The sequence below is a fragment of the Bos grunniens genome, chromosome 4 (assembly GCF_055505025.1).
Source record: "Bos grunniens cultivar Pamir isolate PY7600 chromosome 4, Bosgru_T2T1.0, whole genome shotgun sequence".
NCBI classification, from domain to species: domain Eukaryota; kingdom Metazoa; phylum Chordata; class Mammalia; order Artiodactyla; family Bovidae; genus Bos; species Bos grunniens.
The window spans coordinates 50296047-50321079 of record NC_141168.1 but is presented as its reverse complement, the minus strand read 5'-3'; the positions used below and the strand labels follow the sequence as shown (position 1 = coordinate 50321079).

Here is a 25033-nt window from a genome sequence, read left to right as displayed (position 1 = left end):
TTCTAAGAACTGGAATCATTGCTGGCTCCACATTTTATAGTCAGTGGTTGCACAGTTCCATTATCAGGATGCTCACCAAGAGTGGAGTCCAGCTGAGGTTGCAGAGTGAAAGGGAACAGTACAAGCATGGTCCCCATCCCCTTAACAGTGTTAAATCTAAGATGAACATGCAAAAGAGATATGGATAACCCAGGAATAGCACTCACTATCTAATTGCCAGGGAAGTAATGGCATCTTACACACACCAGAGGTACTCATCTAGCAAATAGCTTTTAAGTCCTAGCTTCTGCTGTAGTATATCCTGAATCTTCCTGCCACTGCCTAAAATCCATCCCAATTGAGTGAATGACTATTATCCAGATTAAGGACACAAAGGAGGGGCCTTGATGTGCTTTAGTGGCTAGTTTTGCCTTCATCACATCACGTGTTGGAAAGTGGTGTAGCCTGGTGGCTGAGTGTGGGTTCTTGGGACATATAGCCGGGCTTCTCATCCTGCCCCATCACTTACAAATTATGGGGCTTGTGACCCCAGGGAATGCTTGCCGAATTCCCGCAGGTTTTCTCAGGCAGGAAATCAGCCTCCCTTTTATGAGGTAATAATCTCTATCAAGTGCTCAGAGCAGTGCCTTCTTGTGGTGACCATGCCCCCACCCCAGTCCATGTTCATGGTCATGGCTATTGTTATGAAGGAATCCACTATTACAACATTTTTGCCTGAACTTCAAGTTCCCCATCAATTTGCCCTCCCTCACAACCTTATTTCCCAGTGTCAGCTCTTCATTTTGCCTGAATCATCTCTTTAACCCCTCTTAGCTTAGACTCTCCTTGTTTTATTCATTTGCACCTTTTCCTCGTTGCTCTTACTTCTTACACCAACTCAGCCCTAGATTTTTCTTCCCTCTTTATTCTCTTGATCCTTCCAAACTCAACCCATATCCCCACTTCAGCTCCTGCCTGGTTCCTCCCACTTCCTCTCATCTCTCCTCTTTTAAAGTTTTTTTTTTTTTTTTTTAATGTGGACCATTTTTAAAGACTTTATTGAATTTGTTACAATATTGTTTGTTTTGTAGTTTCATTTCTTGGTCCCAAGATACCTGGGTTCTTAGTTTCCTGACCAGGGATCAAACCTGCAACCCCTGCATTGGAAGGCAAAATCTTAACCACTGGACTTCTAGGGAAGTCCTGCATCTCTCCCTTTTCTGAAAGCATGGGGAGCTTATCTCTTGGCATACACGTAAGTGCTATTGATTGGAAGCCAGCAATACATATTCTTGCCTCTTTCAAGGACCTCCTGAGAAAGAACATTGGTCCTGCAATTGTCAACTTCTGCTGAGCCTTTATCTCCATTTTTGTTTTCCCAGGTGCAGCCTGGCCTTGGAAAATAAATAGCCCTACTTAGCTCAAGGGTGGAGGAGAGGGTTCATTCATTCAGTCAACAAATATTTATGGAGCGCAAACTAAATGCTTGGTATAGAATATATCATTCTTTCCCCATAGGAGTTCATGTCTTCTGGAGATGACACTGAAATGTATATTAAGTACTGAGAGGCTGTTGTGGCCTGGCTCATCTGCATGTATGTGGCCTTGGAGGCAGCCTCACTGGGGTTGCCTCTAACCTGTGCAGGTAACCTGCTCAGGTTAACCTTAGAGACTCAGTTTCCTCACCTGTAAAAATGAAACGATAACGCACACTTCCACAGTTACTACTTTCTCTTTTTCTGTATTTTTTATTGGCCTCTACTCTGCAGGGTAGCCCAGGGATGGGTGGGTGGGGTGGGGTGGCTGGCTCCTTACACTTGCTGATGGTGGTACCTTAGTTTCCTCATGCTGTGGGGTCTCAGCGTGAAACCACTGCCTCTGGGATGGATGCTCAGTTTTAGGGTCTCTTCCCTTCCTCTTCCTCTCTAAGCTGGTGCTTTGGTTTGGTGCTGCTGCTGCTGCTAAGTCGCTTCAGTCGTGTCCGACTCTGTGTGACCCCATAGACAGCAGCCCGCCAGACTCCTCCATCCCTGGGATTCTCCAGGCAAGAACACTGGAGTGGGTTGCCATTTCCTTCTCCAATGCATGAAAGGGAAAAGTGAAAGGGAAGTCGCTCAGTCGTGTCCGACTCTTCGAGATCCCATGGACTACAGCCCACCAGGCTCCTCCGTCCATGGGATTTTCCAGGCAAGAGTGCTGGAGTGGGGTGCCGTCGCCTTCTCTGTTGGTTTGGTGCAGCAGTTCTTAATCTGCACTGATTTTTGTCTCCCAGGAGACATTTAACTATGTCTGCAGATACAGTGGATGATCACGACGACAGTGGGGGAGCTGCTGGCATCCAGTGGGTAGAGGCCAGGCATGCTGCTACATAGCCTACGATGACAGGACAGCCTCCCTCAATAAGGAATTATCTGGCCCCCCTGTTCATAGAGTTGAGGTGAGGAAGCCTGTCTAGTGGGTAGTGTACAGGTTGGCGCCACGTGGTCCCCTTGCTGCTTTTGTGGGTCAGTCGTCTGTCAGCTCCCTGCTCTTCTGAGCTCTCCTCTTTGACTCTCTCTGATCTGGCAGACGTCTCTGAATGTCAACTTTGACCTCTCTGGTGGGGTCAACTCACCCCTCAGCACCTCAGCTCATTGGCAGTCCTGTTCTCTCCATTCCACACAGCACAACGGAATCAAGGCAGGGGCAGGAATACTGACTCAGGACCCTTCTCCGCCTTGCGGGGCTCCCATTTGACTCTGTGGTGCTCCCCTCTGCTGGCACAGAGATGCCCAGTCCTAGGAGTCACTTCCTGAAGTCCTTCTGAAAAGCAGGGTTATGAAGGCTTCAAACTGCCCCCATCCCACCCCTCCAGGGAAAGCCTGCTCCACCCAGGGCCAGAATTTCTGTTCAGAGTGGGAGGAGGGGCAGGACCCATGACTCTGGCTGTTTTGCTTCCCCCATTCTTTCAGAACTGGAAGCCTTTCTTTTACTTACCCATCCTTCCCAGCTAACCTCTGGGCTGTATTCTTGTCTTTCCCAGATGGCATTTTCTCTCCCTCTTTCCTGGAGCTTGGTAATGTCTGCAGGGAACATGACTGTGGGGGTGGAATAAAAACCCACACCATCAATATGTTTGACATATTATTCATGTTATACAGCAAACGTGGTCTATGTTCTTTCAAGCATCTAGTCCTAGACCATCCCTGGCCCTCCCCGAGTGTCAGCTTTCCTCTTGCCGTGGGAACAGAGTCAAGAAAGTGAGTGACAGGACAGCATCTCCTCAACACTCACCCAGGAACAAGTCTTTCCTGAGTTTCTCTTGAAACTCGTTCTTCATTTCCCTGACTTTGGAAGGTGCCCTCTGATGAGGTCACTTGGCTTGTTTCTAGGCTTTGAGCAGAGGTAGGGCAGGTCAACACCTGTGCTCTATTTGCCTGGTTTATCTTTCTTCTTTTTTTTTTAATGGGAAAAGCTGCAGCTTTTCACTCTTAATAGAGTATTAACTGCAGTCACCTCATGACAGGTGTTGAAACTTTGATCATGTGTTTTATTTAACAACCCCCTCTGCTTTATGGATGCTGATCTATCTTTAGGAAACATGTTCCAATTTCTCAATTCCACTAATCTTACTGTGAACTCCAGAGATATTAAAATAAGAAAAGATATGCATATACATACCTATCTTAAGAAAACACTGTTTCATTACATTATACATTTTTTTTAAGGAATTATGACTTGGGAAAATTACTTTTCATCATATAAAAGGCAAAATGCAATTGAGTGGTATCAAGTATAAAAGAAAAATATTTTCTTTCCATAAATCATTTTCAAAAAACCCTTAGGACTTTATATTCTTTTTAATTATTTTGTAATTTAAAACTCCCACTTATATCACTCTATCTTTATGGAGGTGATTTTAAAAATGCATAACAGTGTTCATTTTATTATAAATTATAATTTTATGAACATCAGAATTTCAGACTTGCAAACTTGTGTTCATGTTTATATGTCAACGTACTTAAGTGCCAGCAGATGTTCTGTGATCAATAAGGCACAATTTATATACATTATCCTGATGTGTCCTTGGCTGGAAATGTTGGTTGGCAATATCCAAATTATGGCTGAATATGAATGATGATAATCAACAAGAAGGGTACCATCAATATGACTATTGTGGCAAGTTGTATTTTAGCAGGCAAGTAAAGTAGGTATTGATTTGAGCTAAGTTGGTAAGCCCAACCATAATTTTAAATAGACTTGTGGGTCCAGTTTGAAGTGTAATGGTGCTAAAATTAGGCTTTGTGTTTCTAGGGACATACTATTGCTAAAAACTTTGCATTATTTCACACAAAGTTTGCTCCTAGAGTACACTTAGACCTAATAAAAGGTCTGAAATGTCTTGTTTGCATTTGCAGCTAGCAAGCAAAATACACCAGACTTTTCTTCAGGTGCCTAGTAATCTCACCAAGGATAGAGATTAATGCAATGTATTAAATATCTTGAATTTCGGCTGCTATTTCATCTTAAGTCAATGGTTCTCAGCCTTGACTGGTATTGGAATCACCTGGAAAATTAAAAAAATTAAACAACAAAAATTGGACAGGTCAATCAAATTATCTCTCTGGAAGTGCATCCTGGGCATCAATATTAAAAAATATATATGCTAGGTATTTTTAATATGCATCTCACTATTACAAGTTATGCCCTAGGTGAAGTACACCTGACATGCAGTGTTGTTAAGTAAAGCTCTAAGTAATGTGCAATCAAATTAGTTTCTGTTATAGTTTTATTTTAGCTAATATACAAGTAGCATTAAGTATCCAAGTATGTTAATGTATGATTCACATTTTAAAAAATGTGTGTAAGACCAAAGGAGGTTGTAACTTAGAACTTCCTTGTGTTTCCAGAGCATTCATAACAACAGATGAGTCTGACTATGGTCATCTGGAAATCTGCAAATTAATCAATCCATGGAGATGATGAGAATCCATTTGATTCTCAGTGGACACTGTTTTCCTTACTCCTTGTGAGGGTGGAGTGATTTCTGAGAGATTCCCTGAAAGAGTTGAGAGAACTCCTGCTCATGAGTCTAACGAATCAGGTTCTGAGTCAGTCCCGCTGCTGCCCGGTTGCCACCAGGGCTGTGGTCTGTCAACTCCCAGCACTGCCCGAGACGGCTTAGAAATGCAGTCTTGGGGCCCTACTGATCTGACTTCTGCATTGAGACAAGATCCCCTGGGATCTTGAACAAGTCAGTGGATCCCTCTGAGCCTTACTTCCCATATCTTAGTAATGGGGGATCCTAATATCTCCTCTGCACCCCCACAGAGTATTTGAGAACAAATGCATGATATATAAGCATTTTCATAACTATCATGGTAAAATATACATAACATGAAATAGATCACTTTAACCAGTTGCAGTGTGTAGTGCAGTGGTGTTAAGTATATTCACACTGTTACCACTATTCACCTCTACAACTTTTTCATCATCCCAAACTGAAACACGGCGGCAAAAACTCTGCAGACAATAATTCCCCGTTTACTCTTCCTTGCAGCCCTGGCAACCAATGTTTTTCTGTCTCTTTGAGACAGATTGAAGGGGACAACAGAGGATGAGATGGTTGGATGGCAACACTGACTCGATGGATATGAGTTTGAGCAAGCTCCGGGAGTTGGTGATGGACAGGGAAGCCTGGGGTGCCACAGTCTGTGGGATCACAAAGAGTTGGACATGACTGAGAGACTGAACTGACTGACGAAATAGATTGCTCTAGGCACCTCATATAAGTAGAATCATACAGTGTTTGTCCCTTTGTGACTGGCTTATTTCATTCAGTATGACATTCCTAACATTCATTTGTGTTGTAGCATGTGTAAGAATTTCATTTCTTTTCAAAGCTGAATAATATTCCATTTTATATATATGCCACGTTTTGCTTATCTATTTATCTGCTGATGGATATTTGAGTTCCTTCACCCTTTTGGCTATTATGAATAATACTACTATGTACATGAGTATACAGTTATCTCTTTGAGTCCCTGCTTTCAGTTCTTTTGGGTATATACTTGGAAGTGGAGGCTTCTCAGGTGGCTCAGTGGTAAAGAATATGCAGGAAACGCAGGAAATGCAGGTACAATCCCTGGGTTGGGAAGATCCTCTGGAGGAAGAAGTGGCAACCCACTCTAGTATTCTTGCCTGGAAAATCCCATGGACAGAGCAGCCTGAAGGGCTATGGTCCAGGGGGTTGCAAAGAGTTGGACATGACTGAGCACACATGCACTGGAAGTGGAATTGCTGGGTCATTCTATGAATCTGTTTATTTTCATTTCTATTTAACGTCATAGAAATTCTATGTTTATTTTGGGGGGACCTGCCATACTGTTTTCCAAAGTAGCTGTACCATTTTACATTCCCACCAGCAGAGTCCACAGGGTTTCAATTTCTCCCTATTTTCACCAACACTGTTTTATTTTCTGTTAAAGTATAATAGCCACCCTAATGAGTGTGAAATGGTGTCTCATTGTAGTTTTTATTTGCCTTTCCCTAATGATTAGTAGGGCTTCCCAGTGGCTCAGTGGTAAAGAATCTGCCTGCCAGTGCAGGAGATGCGGGAGACATTGGCTCAATCCCTTGGTTGGGAAGATCCCCTGGAGAAGGAAATGGCAACCCACTCTGGTTTTCTTGCCTGAAGAATCCCATGGCCAGCTGAGCCTGGCAGGCTACAGTCCATAGGGTCGCAAAGGGTTGGACACAACTGAGTATGCACACACACACACACACACACTGATTAGTTATGTTGAATATCTTTTCATGTGCTTATTGGCTATAAAGTATCTTGTATTATATAGCTCTTGAAATTTTGAGATGATTACATTGAGATTTGAAAGTACTGACTACATTGTTCAAGAAATTTTACAGATTTTCTTCAACTGTTTTTGGACTAAATTAGCCAGATTGTCTTTTGGAGCATACATGACCTGTAAATACTATCTGAGAGTTAAACTGTGAAGTCTGAAAATACTACAGCATTTGTTCTAGTTTCCTCATCCATTTGTTGTTGTTGCTCAGTTGCAAAGTTGTGTCTGACTTTGCGAGACCCCGTGGGCCTCAGCACGCCAGGCCTCCCTGTCCCTCACCCTTTCCTGGAGTTTACCCAAGTTCATGTCCACTGAATCAGTGATGCCATCCAACCGTATCATCCTCCTTTACCCTCTTCTCCTTCTGCCTCTGATCTTCTCCAGCATCAGGGTCTTTTCCAATGAGTCAGCTGTGAAGGAAGTAACTTTACCTTGTAGAAGTGTTTTGAGGATTAAGTGAAATGATACATGTAAAGTGATTAGTGAGGATACAAGAAGCTTCCTGTTATTTGCTCTTACCATATGGAGTAAGTGGATCATTACTCATGGTTCAGAGAAGAGGAGGGGCTGAAGTTGGGTGATGTAGAAGGCACAGGATGCCCAGAGACAGAGGAAGGAGAAGAGAGAGTATTTTGAGGCCACGGATCCTGCAATGAACTGTGTATGGCTTAGTTGGTGAATTTGTTCACAGAAGTGGGGAGTAGTGGTAAGGCTGGGAGGGTTAGTTGGACCCAGATGGCAGGGGTGTGTATGGAGGGTGAATCCACCAAGAAGTGTGGGCTTTTGAAGGCAGTGGGGACCCACTGAAGGGTCTATGTTGGGAGTGACATGATCAAAGCTGCCTGTGTTTATTGTTCGCTCAGGCAGGCGTGACTCTCAAACCACAGTAGCAGCACCCCATACCTGAGGCTTTGATCTTGAACATTACTGCTGTTTACCTTTTGGGGAGTACCTTGGATGTTTGCAATGTGCCATGTAATCAGTTACATTGGTTAAGAGATAAGATTAATTATCTTAAGGCAAGGGAGGACTGGACTTGGCTTTGGGAAGCTCAGGCACTAAAGGAAATGGTGCTGAAGGTTCAGCTGGTGTTTCTCTCTGCAAATCTATGAGGCATAGTCTCAACGATATTTTTAGTATGCAGAACATTATGCCAAGGTTTTCCCCAAAGGGATAAACTTGCCTTCAAGAAGGTTATAGTCTTACCCAGGATGGAGAAAGAATGCTGCATTAATACAGTATGGAGTATTTTCAAATATACTATACAATACTCACGGAACCACCTGACCTGCCTCTTGAGAAACCTATATGCAGGTCAGGAAGCAAGAGTTAGAACTGGACATGGAACAATAGACTGGTTCCAAATAGGAAAAGGAGTACATCAAGGCTGTATACTGTCACCCTGCCTATTTAACTTACATGCAGAGTACATCATGAGAAACACTGGGCTGGAAGAAGCACAAGCTGGAATCAAGATTGCTGGGAGAAATATCAATAACCTCAGATATGCAGATGACACCACCCTTATGGCAGAAAGTGAAGAGGAACTCAAAAGCCTCTTGATGAAAGTGAAAGAGGAGAGTGAAAAAGTTGGCTTTAAGCTCAACATCAGAAAACTAAGATCATGGCATCTGGTCCCATCACTTTATGGGAAATAGGGAAACAGTGGAAACAGTATCGGACTTTATTTTTCTGGGCTCCAAAATCACTGCAGATGGTGACTGCAGCCATGAAATGAAAAGATGCTTACTCCTTGGAAGGAAAGTTATGACCAACCTAGATAGCATATTGAAAGGCAGAGACATTACTTTGCTAACAAAGGTCCATCTAGTCAAGGGTATGGTTTTTCCTGTGGTCATGTATGGATGTGAGAGTTGGACTGTGAAGAAAGCTGAGCACCGAAGAATTGATGCTTTTGAACTGTGGTGTTGAAGAAGACTCTTGAGAGTTCCTTGGACTGCAAGGAGATCCAACCAGTCCATTCTAAAGGAGATCAGCCCTGGGTGTTCTTTGGAAGTAATGATGTTGAAGCTGAAACTGCAGTACTTTGGCCACCTCATGCGAAGAGTTGACTCATTGGAAAAGACTGATGCTGGGAGGGATTGGGGGCAGGAGGAGCAGGGGATGACAGAGGATGAGATGGCTGGATGGCATCACTGACTTGATGGACGTGAGTTTGAGTGAACTCCGGTAGTTGGTGATGGACAGGGAGGCCTGGCGTGCTGCGATTCATGAGGTCGCAAAGAGTTGGACATGACTGAGCGACTGAACTGAACTGAACTCATGGAAAGTGTTGGGACTGGAAATGAGGGATGTGGTATGAGAGAGGCTGTTCTCAATTCCATTACAGTTTAGCAGAATCATCAAAGAATGACTGTGTTTCTAACAAATTGCCTGGCTTTCTTTTGTTTTCAATTAAAATAATATAAAAGTAACTAATGAAGTTCTGTTACTTCAAGTGCAGCATGTCAAACTAGGTGGGAGAACAATAAACAAGCATGTAAAGTATTTATGTTTCCATCGATAGAACTAATCATTTCAAATTTCTGTCTTAAAGAATGGGCTATTAGTGGCTCTTGGTAAACAAAAATTTCATTTGGTTTCTAAATATATGTTTGAATTTTATAAATTGTACTTTTCTTACCAAGAAAACTATTTTATTTTTAAATATGATATGATTTTATAACTAAGGTGTTAGAAATGGTTATACTAACCAAATAAATTAGTTTAATTAAAGTACCAGCAGGATAATGAACAAATTCCTCCACATTGCTGTGGAGAACTCTGAAGTCTTCAGTTTTATAGGACATTCCACAAACAAGTATATTCATGCCAAAGGAAGTGATTTAATTCAAGGGTCATTTATACAAAAGGCACTCTTTGGATATGAAACTTAAATAGATACAGCTTTGCCACTGCAGTCTTACCATGAGACGTTGCTGTTACTACTCAGATCAGGAAACTACAAGAACCTACTGCCTATGGTTACAGCTGCTCATAGCCATCCTGTGGCACCCAGGCTGATAACTAGAAGGGAAAACTTAGAAGTTGCTGCGAAACTTCACATCTGCTAATCCTTGAACTTCCATGTCTTACAGAATGTTATACATTTCATTGTCAGAATGTATTTCTTTTTGAGAACCATGAAAGAAATGAAGTCTGAGGCATCTAATTACCCACCTTTCAGTCCTGGGATATGGGGGAGACCATGTAAGTGCGGAGGATGAATGCTGGTTGTCAATAATAAAGCAAAGAAATGTGGATACTAGTCCCATTTTATAGATGAGGAAATTGATGCATGGGAGTTCATAACTTGCTGAAAGTCACAGAGTGTGAGATTCAAAACCAGGTCTATCTGATTTCAGAACCAGAGATTTTTAGCATTTATACTGGCAAATATCATGTCACAGATAGCTCCAAAACTGAATCTGCTTCCTTGCTTCGTTGGCTTTAAACCCTCATCAGATCACATTTTTTTAGGCTATAATTCAAAACAGGCCATTACAAAGGGATTATTTGGCAATTTACTTGGTGGTTTTCCAAATTTACTAACCTTTTTAACTCCTTCCAGAAAATGTGATTTGGGTAGCTTTTGGAATTAGGGTAAGCTCCCTTGATATGAAGAATTGATTTGGTGATATTTTAGGGAGTAGGGTAAAGAATTATTTGTGCCACAACTCTTAAGTCCAGACTTCAAGCCAATTTATTTATACCACAAACAATATGTATGAAATCTCTAAAGCATGTCCCATTTAATTTATTCTTTAAGTTTCATATCAATCTTGGCTTAAGATGAAGTTATAAGCCAAGGAACAAAATTGGCATTTACTGATTATTACTCCCACCCCCAACAAAAGCCTAAACAGAAGGATGTACATTTGGTATAACTCACTTATTCATTCTTTGCCACACATTAATTACCGTGTACCTTGCTGGGTTCCTTTATTCATTCAACAGATATTCACTGTGCTGCGTACTGTTTATTCCCCATTTGCTGACTGCACCCTTTTCTCCCCACGTTACACAGATCCACGCATGAATACTGATTACATGCAGGTTTCCGGGGGTGGTTGTTTCGACTTGTATAGATGCCAGATTTTTCTAGTTCTTATTGCTAAGTGATCATTTGTTACTCGTTTGATGGGACAATGAACAGCAGTGGAGGTTCTGGAGATTATACACGTAAACATTGCAACACAGACAAACACTGGGGGAAGGATTATGGTCAGAGTTTGTGGTGCACTTCTGTGTCAGGACCCAGGACTGCCAAAATTCAGCCAAGGGAATAGATTCCTCCTTTGACCAGAAGTCCTCAGAACCAGATATGGGGGTATTACCCAAATAACCTACTTTTACCTTTTGTTTGTTGGTCTATTTGCTTTCTGGGTCTTTTTGAGGAACAGCAAAGAGCTCAGAGGCTTCCATGGGAAGTAAAGATAACACTCGTCCACTATGCAGCTCCTTTTCCCCCTTGAGGGGTAGTGTCATATCTAAAGTGCTGCTTGATGGATGAGAGGAGACAACCCAGTTGGAAAGAAATGTTTTGCTGGCTTGAGTGGGAAATGCAAGGGGCTGTAGTTTGGCCTGGAAATACAAGCTGGATTTGATTTAGAAACTCTTTTCATCATGGGTGGTTCAGAGATTCTAAAGTAAGCTGAAAAATTTCTTTCCTTTCAGTTTAATATTTGCTCATTTAGTCCTAATACTTTTAATCTGCTATATGGTTAGATTGTTCCTTTTTTTTTAAGGCATCTTATGCTGCTAAGTCGCTTCAGTCGTGTCCGACTCTGTACGACCCCATAGACGGTGGCCCACCAGGCTCCCCCGTCCCTGGGATTCTCCAGGCAAGAACACTGGAGTGGGTTGCCATTTCCTTCTCCAATGCATGAAAGGGAAAAGTGAAAGTGAAGTCGATCAGTCCTGTTTGACTCTTCGCGACCCCATGGTCTGCAGCCTACCAGGCTCCTTCGTCCATGGGATTTTCCAGGCAAGAGTACTGGAGTGGGGTGACATTGCTCACCTCTAATATGGCCATCCCAATAGTAACGTGATAACGTTTTATTATACTTATTTGCTTACTGGTCTGTCCTCTACCTGGACTGTGAGGTCTCAAGGGCAAAAAGTGTATCTTAGTCATTGGTTATCTGAGGTATTTAGCACAATGCCTGAAGTGTACTATGTCTTAGTAAGGCAGTGAGTTATGACCACTGGTGTTCTTCTGTACCAGTAACCCAGGTATTAGCTGGGGCCCCAGGGCAGACTCAAGTTTTTGGCCTGTGTCCACCATGGAGAAATAATTTGGAATCTTTATTGATTCCCCAAAATAAAGCCATTAGGCAAAAGTAGGAAATGAATGTTTTCTTGAGGATGATTACTTTCACTGGTGGGGAGGATTCACTGCATACCTCTCTATCTCTTTAATAACTTTATATAAACAGAATCACAGAATATATACTCTTTATAAGGCCTTTCTTTCTATATATGCTTAGTTATTTTGAGATTTCTTTATGTCATTGCTTGGCTTAAAGTTCATTCCTTTTAATTGCTGAGTAGTATTCCATTGCATGGATATGGCAGAATTTGTTTATCCAGGCTCTTTTAATGACAGAAAGTTGTTTATAATATTCTTTATGGTCCTTTTAATACCTATAGACAGTTCTGTGATGTTCACTTCTCACATTCTTGATATTGATAATCTTCTCTCTTTTGGTTCTGACCAGTATGGACAATAGGTTTATAAATTTTATTGATCTTCTCAAAGAACCTTTTGGTTTCATTGATTTTCTCTTGTCGCCCTGTTTTCTGTTGGGCAAAATAATTTTTTATAGGCAGAGACTAGGGAATGAGTGAAAAATATGCTAATGGTTTTTGATAGATTCTGATCTTGATTCTAATTTTTCTCTTTTGCTTATTTTGTGCTTAATGCATAGTACATACTCAGTTAAGTGGTGGACCTCTTCTCATTTTTTAATTTTCCTCTTAATTGTTAAGGCATTGACTTAATATGCACAACACATCCCACTGTCCATTCTCTGTTTAGCATTTTGATTGAACAGAATCACGCCCTCACTAGCATATTTTATCTTCTCATGATTATATGATTACTTGAACTAATCTCAATCAAGTTATTTACTACAATATCCTCTGACTTTCCCATTTTTAAGATGAGGGTGCTGGGGTATCTTTTAGTGTTTTTCAAACTGTGTGTTATGGTCGTTAATAGGTCATAAAACAAATAAGGTAGGTCACAATCATTTTAAAATAATGAAATAGAATAGAATAGAAGAACAATATCAACAGCTCCACCCATAGTAAGGGTAAGTCCTGTCTTGTGAAAGTGTTTATGGTAGGTCAGAAGAAACAAGTTTACAAAACACTGGATTAGATCATCTCTAGGGACCATGCCTTTGATTCTCTAATTCCTGTAATTGATGTGTTTCACTTTATCATTATACAGTATAAATGTCTACATCTAAATAAAAATGTAACAATGACCTACATGTAAATAAAAAAGATAAATTGTCCTGTGGTTTGGAAGGTTCTGTTTGTGAAAAATTAAAATGCTTCATCAAACTGGTTCTTCTAGATTTTCACCACAGAACTTGGATTTTTAAATATTTGGTGTGTTAAAACCATAGAAACCATTGTGAACATGAGTAATTTTCTTTAAAAAATTTGAAAATTTTAAACATGCTTACTTTCTTTTGAATTTTCTTCTCATTGTTCATGTGTATATATACATCTCATCTTTTTTTTGGACTGCTGTTTTTAGCATTTAATGTACAGAACCTATAAAAAGGATCTGTATATCATAGTGGATATAAAAATGTACTTAGTGTTCTCTATATTTTAAACTATAAGTTAGATAGTTTTGTCTTAAGGTTTTTTCTTTTTCTTTTTCAACTTCTTTTCCATTATAGTTTATCATAAGATATTGAATATAGTTCCCTGTGCTGTACAATAGGATCTTGTTGGCACCCCACTCCAGTACTCTTGCCTGGAAAATCCCATGGATGGAGGAACCTGGTAGGCTGCAGTCCATGGGGTCGCTAAGAGTCGGACACAACTGGGCGACTTCACTTTTACTTTTCACTTTCATGCATTGGAGGAGGAAATGGCAACCCACTCCAGTGTTCTTGCCTGGAGAATCCCAGGGACGGTGGGGCCTGGTGGGCTGCCATCTATGGGGTCGCACAGAGTCGGACACGATTGAAGCAACTTAGCAGCAGCATGTTTTTTTAAAGCATATATTTATGTTCATGGTCACATTTTCTCATAAAGATTTCTACATAGCAAAAGTCAACCCACTTTAGGATTGTTGCTGCTGCTGCTGTTAAGTCGCCTTAGTCATGTCCGACTCTTAGCGACCCTATGGACTGCAGCCCACCAGGCTCCCCCGTCCCTGGGATTCTCCAGGCAAGAGTACTGGAGTGGGGTGCCATTGCCTTCTCCAATGCATGAAGGTGAAAAGTGTATAGTATTGAGCTGTATTAATATGTAAATAGCTTGATTTAAAACAACACAGTAATTTACACCATTAGGAATTTCTGTATTGATTAACTGTGACAAAAAAGGTGAGCGTTTTCTTTGGTTAGTCACTGTGCTAATTTTTAAAACTGGCAATTTATGATGTTAGCTGAGTCCAGTGTTTAGAAGAGCAGGGATTGATGCCCCTACCCTCAGAGACAGGTGAATGGTTTCTGTCAAGCTAGGATACAGGCAGTGACAGGGATGTTCAGATGAGGGCTGTGGCCAGAACTAGATCTGGAGGGGACAAGTCTCTAAGAACCACAGATTGTCAGAGATAGAAATCGTCTTGAGTATCTCCTAACCAAATCCAACACTCATTTTTCAGACAGGAAACAGGTTTAGGTGGTGACTTTCCCTTTTACCCCGTGCAGGTGACAAAACTTGAATCTTTTAATTACACAATCTTAGCTTGAAGCTTTAGGATAGGAAAACCATTCAGACCCTGGAAGTGCAGAAGAGGCGGAGAATACAGAAAGGATGCAATTAAGAGAGTTCAGACATAGGTCAGGGACTGGACCATTTTTCATGGTCAGAGAGAGAGAGGAGGTTTGGAATACAGAGATCCCTCAACCCAGAAAGTAAGGATAGTAGATGTAAGATAACCTTGAGTGAGCTTAGTGCTTAGGCAAAGTATCTGGGGACTAGTTTCTCCTGCTGTACCGATAGGAGTTGTGGTCATGACATGAACATCCCCCAGTATGCAGGAAAAGGTGACTCTTTCTGCAGTATGGTTCTGACACAGAGACAAAAGCAAAGAAAGTTCAAGGTGGGGAGCAGGGAGCACATTTCTTCATTTAGAAAAATAAAACACCCTATTAAGTTGGAATTTCAGATAAACCACAGATAACTTTTTATGTGTATCCCATGTATTATCATAATTTTATATATATGGGATAAAATAAAAATTATTTGTGGTTTATCTGAAATTCAAACTTAAGTGGGCACCTCGTGTTTTTATTTCCTAAATCTTGCAGCTCTACTATCACAGGGTAGCAAGAAATATGATCACTCTCTGGGGTGATAAAGGCTCAAAAATCATGTGTTTTGGCACTGTGTAGCTCTCTCCAGTATCCTGACACCCTATATGCCTGCACATGCCAAATATACAAACCTCTGCTGGACTTTTGTTTCCCTATTTGAATAAATAGCTGGTAGTTTTACAAAGGACGTCATTACTAACACGGTCTTGACGCTGACCGTTCTGCCTTTTATACATCTCTGTTAGTTTCCAGAGGAGTCAAAGTTTACAAACCAGTTATAGAGCCTGCAGGTAGGGAAGCTTGTTCCCAGTGTGGAGAGGCCCGGCCATGATCAAAACTTTGCAGGACAACACTTCCTGCTCCAGCAAGGAGCAGCTGCTGCAGCAGTTCAAGATGGAAAGCTGGCTTGAGTTGGTACTCAATCAGTATAAAAACATGCATTTTAAAAAGGAAGGATAGTAGTTTGCTCCAAGATATTTCTAGGCTCTATTAAAGTTAGCTTTAATTATTTTAAGGAAAACCGATATGAAAAAATCTAAACTTGGAAAGGAAGCCCAAGAGTTGCTGGGCCTTCAGGAAATGCATACCAGAATGCTTCTTGCAACACTGTTTTTGATGATCAAAAAAAAAAAAAAAACAAGGGAAAAACAGAATGTCTATCTAAATGTGTCTCCCTAAACGGCCATGGTTGAGAAAATCATTAGATATTCATTAGATTCATTAGAAAATCATTAGATACTCATATTTGGTAACTATGGCTGTTATTGGGCTTCCCCAGTTAAAGGCAATGGCAACCCACTCCAGCGCTCTTGCCTGGAAAATCCCATGGAGAGAGGAGCCTGGTAGGCTGCAGTCCATGGGGTTGCTAAGAGTCGGGCACCACTGAGTGACTTCACTTTCAGTTTTCACTTTCATGCATTGGAAAAAGAAATGGCAACCCACTCCAGTGTTCTTGCCTGGAGAATCCCAGGGATGGGGGAGCGTGGTGGGCTGCCGTCTATGGGGTCGCACAGAGTTGGACACGAGTGAAGCGACTTAGCAGCAGCAGCAGCAGTGGCTCAGTGGTAAAGAATCAGCCTACAATGCAGGTGCTGTGGGAGGAGATGCAGGTTCAATCCTGGGTTGGGAAAATCCCTGGAGGAGGGCATGGCAACCCACTTCAGTGTTCTTGCCTGGAGAATCCCATGGACAGAGGAGCCTGGTGGGCTACAGTTCATGGGGTCGCAAAGAGTTGGACACAATTGAAGCCACTTAGCATGCACATGGCTGTTATTAAACATAAGGAGATAGAATCATGAGTCCTGAACTGGAGGGATGACTCTACTAAATAGGTAAGTGAGAAAAAAAAAATGTCTACAATAGAATTTGTTTTAATAAAAAAGAGTGAAAGCAAGGACTAAAACTCCACCAAGCCTCAGTAAGTATATAGGTATATAGCAGCAGCAGTACATATTTTTATGAGTAGAGTGTGGAAGTGTCCACATCAAACTGTATTAAATACTTGGGATGAAATGGGAGCTGGTGGGAAGATTATTAACCCTTTGTTTGAACCTCTCTGTATTCTCTGGCTTATTACAACACATATGTATTACATATGAAAGTTAAAAAAATAATATCAATAAAATATTAAAAATTATATGACAGGTAGATAAAAAAGATTCACTGATGGGCTTCTTTAGGCAGTGGACTCTTTACCAAATTCCTGCTTTTTCATTTCATCATCAGTCAGTCAATTCAGTCACTCAGTCGTGTCCGACTCTTTGCCACCTATGAATCGCAGCATGCCAGGCCTCCCTGTCCATCACCAACTCCCGGAGTTCACTCAGACTCACGTCCATCGAGTCAGTGATGCCATCCAGCCATCTCATCCTCTGTAAAATATAGATCAATTCACAAAATTTCAGTTGACAAACAATTATTCTAGGAATGGACTTTTGCTTTGAGGTATACCTATACCTTTTATCTAAGGAATTTAACCAGAAGTAGATTTGGCCTTACTGGGGAAAATGCTAGATTTTATGAGAAAACTGAGATGAGTTAATGGTAACAAACTGAGCTTTACCAGGAATCCCAGTACAAAAGCTCTGGCTCAGTTATCTGTGAAGCTGCCCAGATGCTCTGCATATCTTTATTGCAATGAAGAACCAGTACATGTAAAGCCTTATTTTTAGGGCTATGTCCATTCCTTTTTTGTACCATCTTGCAAGCAGCCAGCCTCTGAAGGTCCCTTTTCTCAATATTGAATAATAATTTGGTATTTTATAGGTTAACCTATCACATACCACTGCTCTAGAAAGTTCTACATACTCAGATCCAAAGCCAAAAAAGTATCAGATGCTTTTTTATATATTTGTATATTTTCTGTATTTACATTAAAAACTATGTATTTTTCTTTCCCTGTTCTACAACTATTACAGATTTTTTTGGAATAAGATGCATAAGTAAAGATAAATATGAAACATACAACAATGTTGTTAATGGGGAAAGGGTGGATGCTCAATAAGGCTGATAGGTAAATAAAATAAGTGTTATCACCTTTGTAGCTTCCCCCTCTTGGAGAAGGCAATGGCACTCCACTCCAGTACTCTTGCCTGGAAAATCCCATGGACGGAGGAGCCTGGTAGGCTGCAGTCCATGGCGTCGCTAAGAGTCGGGCACCACTGAGCGACTTCACTTTCACTTTTCCTTTTCATGCATTGGAGAAGGAAATGGCAACCCACTCCAGTGTTCTTGCCTGGAGAATCCCAGGGATGGGGGAGCCTGGTGGGCTGCTGTCTATGGGGTCGCACAGAGTCGGAAACGACTGAAACAACTTAGCAGCTGCAGCAGCAGTTCCCTGCTGAACTGAAGTATTGAATTGATTTTCAGCTAACAGATGATTATAGAGACGAGGAGGATTTTGCTTCTAACTTACTGAAGACCATTAAATTTGTCAGACACCTTTTCCACCCATACAGTTGGATGGGGGGATGTGAATGCCAAAACCAAAAGTTACTGTGAAGACAATGAAATAACAGGTATGAATTGTTCTGAGGTTCTTGGAAACAGCTAGATTGGCCCAAAGAACATTTGTTAATCAGCTGCCCTCTTAGTCTCAAAACCCAGTCAAAACAAAACACCCACAGGTATGTATTTAACAATATTCTACTTTGCATTAATTAAAGGTAGTTTTTGATTATATGAGATTTGTTAAGACACAAAAGGACTCCGGGCTCCCTCCAGATGAAGTGCTTATGGCTTTAGGAATGAACTCAATGCAAGGCAGCCCTTTAAACAATACAAAGCACAGCATCTTATGCTTTGCTTTCCTTCAACACCTGAAGGGACTTGACCCAGGATTTGACCTGAAGGGACCTGTTGCAGGTACAAAGATGTCTCCTGTTCATGGTGGCCCTTTTCAGCTGAGGATCTTTCCACAACTTCCTGGAGGCCATGCTACTGGATCACTTTTCAGCAGATCTGTATGATGTCTAATATTTGAAGCCATGAGAAACAAATTATTCTTTGGACTGGAACTTTTGGAGGAAATTAAAATATATGCAACTTTTAAATGACTTTACACATCTGAAATCATTTTATGGGCACAAGAGACTAATCCAAGAATGTGTATAATTTGGCTTCCCGGTAAAGTTTGGTACTTTTGAGACTGAGAGAGCTGAAATATTTTTGTGAGAAATGTGAGCTTTTCTTCTAATCACAAACATTTAAGAAAACATTTAATTTATTGTTATTATTTCGTTTTTACAAAAAAAAAATCACCTTCAAGATTCCTTTCCTTTGTGAGAAGAGAAAGCGGTCAAGCAAGGACTGCCCTCCGTTCACAGAGGGTCTGCTGGGGTCCCTGGGACAACGTGAAACAAGCCATGCCTGCCCATGGCTGTATCTGTTCCCCAACTGTTGTCTACTACTGTGTGTTCTGTTCTGCACCCTTCAGGATGGAAGGAACAGGTGGTGAATCCATTACCAAAACCATCCTACTATTAGCCATATAGTACACACACAAACTCCAGAAGAAGGAACAAAACAAACCAGGTCTATTCTAACTCATAAAGGTCTAAAAGGCAGAGATTTGAGAAGGTCTTCTTTGCTCTGTTCAGTTCACACAAGCTCCTCAGTGGGTCTGGCCTAGGGCTGCCAGATATAATACAGGACACCCAGTTACATTTGAATTTCAGATAAACAAGGAATGCAGGCAGTATTTGAGACATATACAAATATAGTATTGCATACATTCCATGATTATCTGAAATTCAAGTGTAACTGTGCGCTCTGAATTTGTACTTGCAAAATCTGGCCACCCTAATCTCAGGCCTTACTCCTGGATTCTTGAGGTCCCCCCGAGACATTCCTTCATTCATTCACTCATTCATTCCACAAACGCTTCTGGAGCATTTACTCTGGGCCAGGCTCTGTTCTTGGCTCCAGAGAAAGAGTGCCAAATAAGATAGGCAGAGTCCCTGCCCTGTCCTAGAACATTTGGTCTTGTTGTAAAACAGACCAAAAAAAAAAAAAGATTTTAAGCAAGAAAGAAAATAAAGAATCAACAAGATAACTTCAAATGGTGATAAGTGATATGAAATAATGAAGAATAGCGAGGTTGGCCCAAGTGAGCAGAGAAGGCCACCAGGGAGTGCTCTGTCTGTGGCTTGAAGGATGAAGAAGAGACAGCCACAGCTGGAGCTGAAGGGAGAGCAATCCAGGCAGAGGGAACAGCAAGTGGACAGCAAGTGGAAAGGCCCATAGATGAGACATGATTGGATTTACAAATGACAGGAAGGAGGCGAATGTGGCTGGATTGAGCAAGTGGTAACAGAAAAGGCTGGGAAGGAACTGCAGTGGGGTGGGGGCAGATCACATAGAGCGCTGTTGGTGCTGGGGAAATGGGTGCTGATTTATGGTTTTCAAAGATCACTCTGGCTGCTCCATGGAGAATGTATTTTAAGGAGGAAAGTGTAGGAGCGGGGAGACCATTTAGGAGACTGTCGCTACTGGGTGATGATGGTGCATTGGACCAGGGAGAAGAGGCTGATGGATTGGAATATGTTGAAGAACCAAGAGGAGTTGCTGGGGTATAGTGTGGAGAGTGGAGCAACACAGAGGATCCAGGCTGATTCCTGTAAGTTTCTTGAAGGGAAAACCATTTCTCTCTCCTCCTTTCCTCCTCCCCTTAATTCTTCCCGTTCTTCCCTCGTTCACTGGCTTTGTTTGTCCCTGCCTGGCTCAACCCTCCTGATCCTGCTCTTCTGCTGGCTTCCAGGCCAGATTCTCATTGCTTGAGGTCCATACCTGGCTTCTGTTGCTAGTTGGGGCTGGGGCAGGGGGACAAGGAGGTGTTGAATGCTGAGGTCAGGGAAGAAAAAGAGGGAAGGGGCTTTCACCACAGTTGACCTTCCTTTGAACTCATCCTTGGGTGTTGTAAATGTATTGGGTCTTTTTCCCCTTCAACTATTGTAACTTCATCTATCAGTCTAGGCTTCAGAAAGGGGCAAAAGATGCAAGGTTTTCCTGTTTCATATTTTTCCAAAGAACAGCTTCCCAAGGTGGTGCTAGTGGTAAAGAACCTGCTTGTCAATGCAGGCAACTTAAGAGACATGAATTCGATCTCTTGGTGGGGAAGATCCCCTGGAGGAGGGCATGGCAACCCACTCCAGTATTCTTGCCTGGAGAATCCCATGGACAGAGGAGCTTGGTGGGCTACAGTCCATAGGGTTGCAAAGAGTTGGACACAACTAAAGCCACTTAAAGTGAAAATGTGAGTCCCTCAGTCATGCCTGACTCTTTGGGACCTCATAGATCGTAGTCCTCCAGACTCTTCTGTCCATGGGGTTTTCCAGGCAAGTTACTGGAGTGGGTTGCCATTCCCTTCTCCAGAGATCTTCGCACCCCAGGAATTGAACCCAAGTCTCCTACATGGCAGGCAGATTCTTTACGATTTGAGCCACCAGGGAAACCTCTTAGCACACACACAAAGAATAGGTACATTTCAAGTAAAAATTTCAGGCAAGAGTGAGAAAAGGCTCTCATCTTTGATAGTGGCTGTCTCTCACCTTTGAGAGTGGCTGGCTTTCACCCCTTGAACCCTAAGCTTGTTCTGCTTGAATTGTGACTCCAGCCAAGACATTTCTTTGTCATTCCTAAGTTCAGGAAGAGTGGTAAATATGATAAAAAATGGTAAATATCTCAGAGAAATAATGTATGGAGGAAGGAAATGAGGTGGGGAGAAGGGAGGAAAGAAGAAGGAGAAAGGAAAGAAGGGAGGGACAGAGAAGGAGAGAAAAAAAGAGTAAGAGCAAATTTTCCCACAATGATATCTGAGCAAAAATTTACCACTTTATTTTCTTAATCTAATGGTGACCAAACCTCACCAATACAGACATAAAGCAGAACTAGTCTGAGAGCCAGTACTGATTCATATCTGGGATAGAGGAGGCAATGACTTAGGAGGCAAAAAAACAAAACAGATGAGAGCAAAACCAAAACCACTCTAAGTTGGGTTTAATGGTGACTCTGTAGCAGCTGGTGTTGAGAGCCCCCAGAGGGTGGGGCTGCCTGTGTCTCCCACCTTTGCAGCCCTGTGTTTCATAGACGACAGACGTGGCCAGCGTTCACTCCTGTACAAGGGAAAAAGGAAGGAGCCAAGCCCTCCTCTCTGGGCCCCATTACCTCATGTTTAAGGGAAGGGGTTGGACCGAATGAGCTCAAAGGTCCCTTTCAGCTTCAACGCCGTGTTCCCTCACCTTTTCTGTTTTCTCACTCCTGCTTCACTCTCACACATTTCTCTGTAGCCAACACTGTTCCAAAAACTTTCTTTTCCTTACCTCTCTTACAAGCTTCAGGCATTGACCAGAGTTCCAGCAGTTTCTGACTTCTGATGTTGGCAGCTTATTACATTTAGACCTTGAGGGAAGATAGATAAATAAAACAGTTGCTTGGTGGGCCAGAGTCATATATCCTAAAATCTTCATATTAGTATATAATCAAGTACCAGAGAAAACATCTGTGAAATTTAGATTTTGAATACTAGTTCCAAAAATGCAGCAGACTGTGATTATCACATCAAGCCTCCTTCTCTGTGAAGCCACATAAAGCTGCTTTCAAAGACAATGGCTACCAAGTTGTGCATGGTTTGGAGACTGGCAGCTGGCCAGGGAATGGCTCCCTCCCCACAACTTACAGAACCCAGTGTAACTGCATATGTGTTACTACAGAAATGAGTCAATCTTCTATTGCTGGGCCAGGCCCGCTTCTTATTTACATCTTGAAAAATAAAGAAAAAGAAAAGTAGAGTATTAGTCAGGGAAACTATTATTTTACCAAGCCATTTCAGCCACTGAGGATTTTTGTTTTTCCAGAGACATGAAAGATGATGGTATTTGGAGATAGATCAGAAAAGAATTATCCAAATATTTCTCAAATGTCCCCCTTATTTTTCAGATTATAAATGAAGTAGAGGGGTAACATAAACAGGGATAGCAGCCTTCTGATACTGTCATCACTAGATGAACCAGTTAGAATGCTTTTGTCTACAGGGAATGGAAAATCCATTTATATTTGGCTTTAACAATATATTTATTTAACACAAAAAATAATTTTAATGTAAAAATTCTGTGGGTTCAGAAGCTCAATTGTGTTATCAGGGACATAGTTTTCTATCTTTCTACTCTTATTTTCTTAAGCCAACTGTCCTCAAGGTCCCAAATGGCTGCCATTGTGCCAGCCAGCACCCTGTGATGTCAGTATCGATGCCACAAAAAGGAATGTCTCTTTCTGTCTCAGCTTCCATCTGAAGAGAGAGGAAAAAACCCTCCAAGAAGCCTCACCACTGACCCCTCCCCCACCATTTTCATTGGTCATAATGGTGTTATAGGCACACACCTTCCTCGATCCTTTACTAAGTAAGGGAATGAGACTACCATGATTGGCTTAGGCCTGTGCCATCTAGTAGAGATATGTAAGCCACATATATATATATAATTTTAAATTTTCTAGGAGTCACATTAAAAAGGAAACAAGTGACATTAGTTCTAATAATATATTTTATTGACCCCAATGTATTTAAAATATTATTTCAACATACAACTAATACAAGAAATGAATCATGTTTCATTTTATACTCTTTTTTTAATATTGATTTTTTGTAATCTAGTGTATATTTTACACTCACAGCATATCTCAATTTGGATTGGCCACATTTTGAGGGAGCAAGAGCCATATATGGACAGTGAGGGTCTAGATTGAACAAGATTTATTGTCAGGGTTCTAGAAAGGAGTTTAACCTCCCCTGACATCATGGTCCCTCAGAGGAGGAGCTGTTTTCCTTCGTCTTCCTTGCTGTACCTCTTCCCATGATCCCTTGTTTGGAGAAAGTTACTCCCACCTACTCAGTCACCAAGAGAAACATGGAATTCATTCATCATTCTGGGCTCTTGTCCTTCCCTTATTCCTTTGACAAAACCACTCAGTAAGTTCTGGCAGTTCTGCTTCATCCACATCTCTTGAGCATACCTTCTCTTCTCTGTCTCCTCTGCTATGGCCATGATTCAGAACCTTCTACCAGAATCCTGCCTGCATCAGATCATGCCATTGACTTCTGTAAGGCTCCTCAGTGGTCCTCCAAGCTTTTAGGACACAGTTCAGACCCTGTGGCATAGCACGTATCGGCACACGTGGCCTCATTCTCACAAGTTCTCTCCACTCGGGCCATGGAGTGCTGGACTTCTTGGAATGTCTTTGATCTGTTGTGCTGCTTTCATCCTGTTTTTACATGGGATTCCCTGTCTTTGGATCACCCTCACCCTCTCCCTTCTCCTCCTTCCCCTCCTCTTCCAGGGTCCTCTTCTTGGGAGCCTTCTCTACCCGGGTAGGATTAAGCACCATAAAGCCACGCTCATCCTCTGCTCTGCTGCTGCTGCTAAGTCGCTTCAGTCGAGTCCGACTCTGTGCAACCCCATAGATGGCAGCCCACCAGGCTCCTCCATCCCTGGGATCCTCCAGGCAAGAACACTGGAGTGAGTTGCCATTTCCTTCTCCAGTGCATGAAAGTGAAAAGTGAAAGTGAAGTCACTCAGTCGTGTCCGACTCTTAGTGCCCCCATGGACTGTAGCCCACCAGGCTCCTCCATCCATGGGATTTCCCAGGCAAGAGTACTGGAGTGGGGTGCCATTGCCTTCTCCATCCTCTGCTCTAGCACACATCAAACTAAGCACTGTCTGTATCCTTTCTCCATTAGACAGTGAGCTCCTTGAGTGCAGTGGATGTGCTTTGATTTCTGCAACCCTACTGCAAAGCACATGATGCCCACCTGGCAGGCAGGGGATGGCAAAGTAAAGCCTCCACACCTATTGAATGGATGGATGGATGAATAGAGGAATTCTATTCTCCTCCCAGTCTTTCCTCACCCATGATTGGAGAGCAGCCCTTTCCAGCTTCCTCTTTGGGAATTGTATCAGTTTCCAAAGGATGCCATAACAAAGTACCACAAACTGAGTGGCTTAAACATAAATACATTTTGTTTAAATAATATAAACAATGTTGTTTATATTATTTGTTTTTATGATTTTGTATTATTTGTTTATATGATTTTGTATTATTTGTTTATATAAATAAACAGACAATATAAATGTACTGTCTTCCAGTACTGGAGGCTGGAAGTCAAACTTTTGGCATGGTTGGTTCCTCCTGTGGGCTGTGAGGGACAATGTG

At 41.8% G+C, this 25033-nt stretch overlaps 1 long non-coding RNA gene across 1 annotated transcript; it reads right to left on the bottom strand.

The window, feature by feature from the left end:
- Positions 1 to 1050: 1050 nt before the first annotated feature.
- Positions 1051 to 3496, bottom strand: LOC147374096 (uncharacterized). Its single transcript, XR_015163194.1, has 3 exons — positions 3253 to 3496; positions 2956 to 3056; positions 1051 to 2781 (listed from the first exon to the last, which is right to left on the bottom strand). It is a non-coding gene; the product is annotated as an uncharacterized LOC147374096 (long non-coding RNA).
- Positions 3497 to 25033: the final 21537 nt, after the last annotated feature.